Raw genomic sequence first — 6,279 nt, 5'->3', positions numbered from 1 at the left:
TTTTTTTTTTTTTTTTTTTTTTTTTTTTTTTTTTTTTTTTTTTTTTTTTGAAAAAAAGCTAAAATTGTGAATTGTTCCGTTTGTTTCTCTCTGTGTCACTGACCACTTTGCCACAATAAAGCCATTCGTCATGAAATTGCTTAACTTCCATGATCCCCTTTTCCCACAATGGGCTATTGCAGGAATGATTTTCTTTAAAACCATGTATAATTATAATTTGTTAGGTACTTTTAAAATAAAAAACTATTCCGTCTAAAGTTATTTAACCATTTTGTCTATAGCTGTTTGGTCATGAAGCCTAACTGAAAAATCAAACTGCTTGTAAGCCCCTCACATTATTTTGAAATGCGCCCGTATAATTGAAGAACACTGGAATATTTTGAAATGAGACGACTGACATTTTTAAGTGGCTATTGCAACAAGCTTACGTACTTTTAGGCTAATTAAAAAATATATCACTCATTGCACAATTAGGCTGGCTGTTCGCAATGTGCGCAAATTAATGTAAGCTTTTTGTAATTTCTTTAGCAAAAGCTTTTTGCAACAATTTTATACATTATTTCATAAATTAATTGTAAATACAAATAACTAATTCAAAAAACCATAAAATAATGAATATTTGAACATGATTTAAAACTTGTGCATGAGACCAAAAGTTATCCATATTGTTTGTAATTTCTTGTGCACATTTAAAAAGATTTTTAAAAAAATGGTTAACTTAAAAGGAAACGTTGAACTTTGTTGACTTGGTTGCACATGCTTAAATTTCTTATGAAATATTCTATCCCATTGTGCAAAAGATCATAGCAATCATCAATACAAACGTTGTGATGGCAACGAGTAAATATGTATCGCGATCCATCCTTTAAAGGAATTGTAAGATACCCAATTTCACTCAACTCTAACCGTCTCCGTACCTCTCCGCCATCTTTGTCTTCTCTTATCTTCTCTCTATTTTGCCAAATCATTCATCGATTCATTTCCCAAACATTGAACCTAAGTGTGAATTGTAAGCGATCCATGGTACGAACCTACTTTTGATAAAATTTCTACCTTGTGGCGTCAAAAGCTGACTTTGAATCGGGTGTGTTTGAAGTGTTTTATTCCATCTACGAAGGTTTTTTCAAGAGTTATATCAATAAAACACTCGACAAAAACTTTCTAAAATTTTCTTGTAAGAAACGTTTACCTGTGATCGGTAGTGTTAGGGTTCACACTCCTTTTGTTGACAAGTCTTTCAGAGAATACACTTTCGAGTGGATTTCAAAATATAAAAATAAAAGGCGGTTAAATCGGATGTTTTGAAAGACTACATCACTGCGAATTGAATTTGTTTTGGCTTTCTGATAACAATTGTGAATGCGGTAGTATCAAAGATTAAAAGGAAAAAATCATGTTTGATTTTAAAACAATGATGTTTGTTATATTTCTTAATTTATAATAAGAAATATGATTTACTTTAAAAAAAATACGTTGCAGTCACAAAATAATTGCTTTTATAATCATACGATAAATCTCATATTCGTCTTTTTAATTATATTTTGCAGAGGTTTTTTTTTCATTTATTTAATTTATGTTATTTTTGCCTTACTGGACAAAACAAAATCTTGATTGAAAATTTGAACAACAAAAAAAATAGGAAAAAAATTGAATGAAAATCTTTTATTTTTTAAAATATAAATCACCCTTTAAATAAATATATAATCCTCACACGAATAACAGATGAAGTTTCCTTGTATTTTCTTCTAAAATTCTTGAAAATTTTTTTGAAAATTTTTCCCACGATTTTCAGACATAAGGCGCTATGCCTGATAGCCAAAATTCGTGTGAAAAATTTTATTAATTATAAAAATTTTAAAATATTTTATAAAAGTTTTATTTTTAAAATTACTATTCCAAAATAATTACTCACTCTAAAAATAATTTCCTTAACTGCTGATTTACATTTTGTTAATCCTTGTATCTCTCATTAAATATACCTACAATCATATAATAAAATTACCTTAGTGATTAGTTTAATTTTAATAGCTCCAGTGAATAAAGAAAGAGTAGATAAGAGAGAAAATTGCTAATAAATTGTAATAAATTTTTAGAGCACTAGCACATCTGTAAGATTTTCCTGCCTTTTGAGACTTTTCATAACAATATTTATGGTTTGAAGAAACGCTCAAAAATTTGTGTAAAATATTCTAGGATGGAAAATAATTTAAGAGTAATTTTTCAGAGTTTTCCGTTGCTTTGAATTTCTGGGAAAATTGCACGACAATTATGATCAGCATTGATTTATTTAAAAACTGAATAGAGAAGTTTATATTTTTTTTCAATGTTGTGATTACAAACCATGACGTAAAAAAAGGACGCGAAAAAAATCTATCCTGCTCTTATAAGGCATAGCTACTAGCAATGTCAACATAATTTTCTATTATATAATTATTACCTTTACCATTGGGAAGCAAGTTATTAACTACGGCTTTGAGGCCCAATATCACTCGTTTCGGAAACGTGAAATTGGAATTCATTCAAGAGAGAACTACTCGGCCTTGAAGACAAGGTTAAATCATAAGTATTACTTTTCATTGACCAGCACTAATTGGGCGTGTCTTTTGTAAATATGTTTGATAAATGATATTTCTTACTTATCTAAAAGTGATTAACAAAACCAACATAATACAGTAAGAAAAAGTGATTAATAAAACTAAAGCAATTCGCTAAATATGTTTAAAATAGTTCTAGTTCTCAAAGAGGGTTGAACAAGCACTATTAATATGTTTGTTTTTCGTCAAAAACTTTCTTTCTAAATTAACGAAATACTATAATAAAAACATTTTATTACTAAAAAATGTGTTATTAGAATTTACTCTAAGCTTACTTTTTTCTTATCTTGGCAAAACCTCGACCTAAAATTTTTTCGTTGTTTTCTAAATAGCTATTTATCAGAATTTATGTAAAATGTATTTGTCGTTAAACATTTTCTAAGGCATTTCCAAATTTAATGATGTTAGCATAAAATAATTAATATATGTGTAAAAAACTTCCATATTTATTTTAATAGAAAAGGTTTTAAATTAGTATAAAATAAAGCATTATTACACTATTAGATAAATATCCTACATTAAAACAAAGTCAATATCAGTTGGGAAATGATTTGTTTGTTCAAAGTAATTGTGCCAAATTATCTGAATTTTTTAACGGGAATTTTGAAAATACAGAACTTAAAATGTTGCTAAATAATTTTCAGAAATATGTACATAACTGAATACAGCCTACAATGTAACTAAAATTAATTTCTTTTGTAATTTTTTTAAAATTAGTTAAATCAGTTTGTTTTACTATTGGAATTGGGTAGTATTTCATTAGGAACAAAACTAGCAATATTTTTTTAAAAAGTACATTTAGAAGGTTTTTTCTTTTTGCTTTGAAGCAACAAAATAATAATGCAAGAGAGTTCAATTACTTTGAAAGAAAATCAAACAGGGCCTTTTATATTATACAGGTTAAAAAAATATCTTCTCAAAACATTTTGGTTATGCAATCATTTCAATAATTTATTTTCTTCACAAATTATGATAAATAAAATTCATAACAATTCGAAATTCATATTTTTAAGGAAAATAAAATATATCAGTGAGAAAGTTTCACTATCAAATGCTAACTCTGTACGTTAGCATTTCATTTATACATTTCATTAATGCATTCACAATTTGTACGAAAATATTTCAATCCCAAGAACCAAAAGAAAATAAATAAATAAATAAATTGCTTATTTCAGACAAGTGTGTGATTCTAAAATCAACCTTAACGGATTCTTAGAAAGTTGACTTAAGATTTCCCACAAGTAAATGAATTAATATCTTAATCAAAAATGCCTTTTGAGTGATAAATCTGATGTGCACTAAATTATGCATAATCCCAAGCACTAAATGTAAATACGAAATAATAGGTTTTAATTTTTATGGATATTTAAGCTTAAGCTGAATTTTTATTAAACATAATTTTCTTACTTTTTTCATTAATTTTCATTAATTTATGCCAAAGTAAATGAAAAATATTACATTTAACATTTTAATAATTTATAGTTATGAATTACAGCATGGGATACAAGTGTCACTCTTTTCGGTAAAGGTAAAATCTTCCATACACGGCTCACTTCCAAAGAATAATTATTCGAATTTGCACTTATTTGAAGTTATTCATCAATGAAATGTCTTTAATTTATAAAATTAATTATTGATAAATTTTTAAACAGGAATGAAAAAAAAATTCAAAGTACTTATTTTGGATTTATATTTAGTAGAAATTAATTCCAATTATCGAAGTATCATTAAAAATACCAAAATATAATTTTACCTGTAATTAGAGAGTTATATATAATTACATAACTNTATATATATATATATATATATATATATATATATATACAGGTGTCACACCTGCGCCAAAGGATTAAAAAACTTTAATAAACTCTAGGTTAATTTATGTCTAATTTTTCAGTACGTAATAGTGGGATTGAGCACTGCTTTATTTTGTTTCTGTAATTCATTAATTTTTTAATGCATTTTTTTTTGTTTGTCATGAAAATAACAACTAAATAAAAAATTTATTTAGTTGTTACTAACAAGAAAGATGCCCGAATTGAATTCGTTCACTTAAATTTTTGATACTGATAAATGGAGAATATTTTATCAATTCATAGTTGAGAGGAAACATTTTCGATCAACGTCTCTCTTATTTGTTAGAAGAAAATTTCACCCGTGCGAAAACTTAATGCTGGCTTGACATCTAAATGATAAGAATATGAATCATGTATGTTTAAGAATCGCATCGTGGAAAAAAAAACTGGAGTTTGAACCAATTATTGTAATTCTAATGTTCTATTTGAAAAATGAGTTGAAAACGTTATACAGTCCCACAACAAGAACGAACAAATCTACCCCCAAGACTAGCTTTCAAAATTTTCTAAAAATTTTAAATATAATAATTATAAATAATTTCTTATAATATGTTTCAATAAAACGAAAATTAATTCAAAGTTTGGAGGATTTATTTTTAGATGTATTCATAAATGTAAGATATACTGTGCAATAAATTATTATTATACTCCACACAATTGCCAATTTTTAAAATGAGGAAATACGTGATAGTTTAAACAGTCCTAAGGAAATAGAAGTAAAGAGTTCAAAAATTATAGCATTATGTTTGTAAATATCTACAAAAATACATTTATTATTCTATAATATTCTTTATATAATATTATTTATATCATATTATTTATATAATATTTTTTTATAAAAAATTAGTCTAATTTTCATCAAAGGCATCAATACATAATTTTAGAATTGTATGATTTAAACTATAAAAAGCAAGAAGTAATTGTGAAAACATTCCATGTGCGCTATTGACAAGGGTAAATATCCACCTCAATAATTAAAAATCTCTTAGAGTCCCCCTCAATATTTCAGACAAATACGGAAAATTTTCCCAAATTATCATTAAATCAAGTTTCTTATAGTTAAAAACAAGAAAAATTTTTTTATAAAGATAAAATAATTAATCTTTTGTTGCCATTTAGGTCATTTAAGAGTTTTGTTTTTTCTATGTGCGAAATTTAGAGAACTATTTTAATTTCGTCCCCCATAAAATTTTGGCCCCTGCTGCGCTCATGAAACATACAATTCTGTAAAGAATCATAAAACAAAATCGTTTTTGTTTTCTCAATAAAAATGAACCGATAAATGTTTCACACTTCATTATGACATACAATAGTGAAGGAATTAAAGCAATACAAATCAACGCATATTGTAACGTAACTAATTGCAATCATTACCCCATACGTCCGAACACATGACTTAAGTCTTTTTCTGAAATACAAAAAAATACTATTTTTACTGAATAATAGAAATAGCTAAAACAATGATAAATACTTACATTTATTCCAATGAACAGGGGAAGATATCAGATGAAACTTAGAATATTCGATTTGTAACAGTTTCTTTTAGCATTCTCATAACATTGTTCTATACTACACATTGATAACAATTGTTTTTACACTTTTTAAAGGTTTTGATAGATTGAATTTAGAATTTTACTATGAGAGTATTAACTACAATTAAGAACAACATTTGTTTACACACTGAAAACTTAATACGTTGAAATATGATTAAGAAGCTCGGAAAAGTTCTAAAATGAAAACAGGAGGCCAAAATGGTCTTTAAATATTCCAAACGATATTTTGATCCACACGAATAAAAATGAATAATATTTACCGAAGTAAAATACTCA

Source organism: Parasteatoda tepidariorum, chromosome 6 (assembly GCF_043381705.1).
Source record: "Parasteatoda tepidariorum isolate YZ-2023 chromosome 6, CAS_Ptep_4.0, whole genome shotgun sequence".
NCBI lineage: Eukaryota > Metazoa > Arthropoda > Arachnida > Araneae > Theridiidae > Parasteatoda > Parasteatoda tepidariorum.
Note: the sequence above shows the minus strand (reverse complement) of the source record.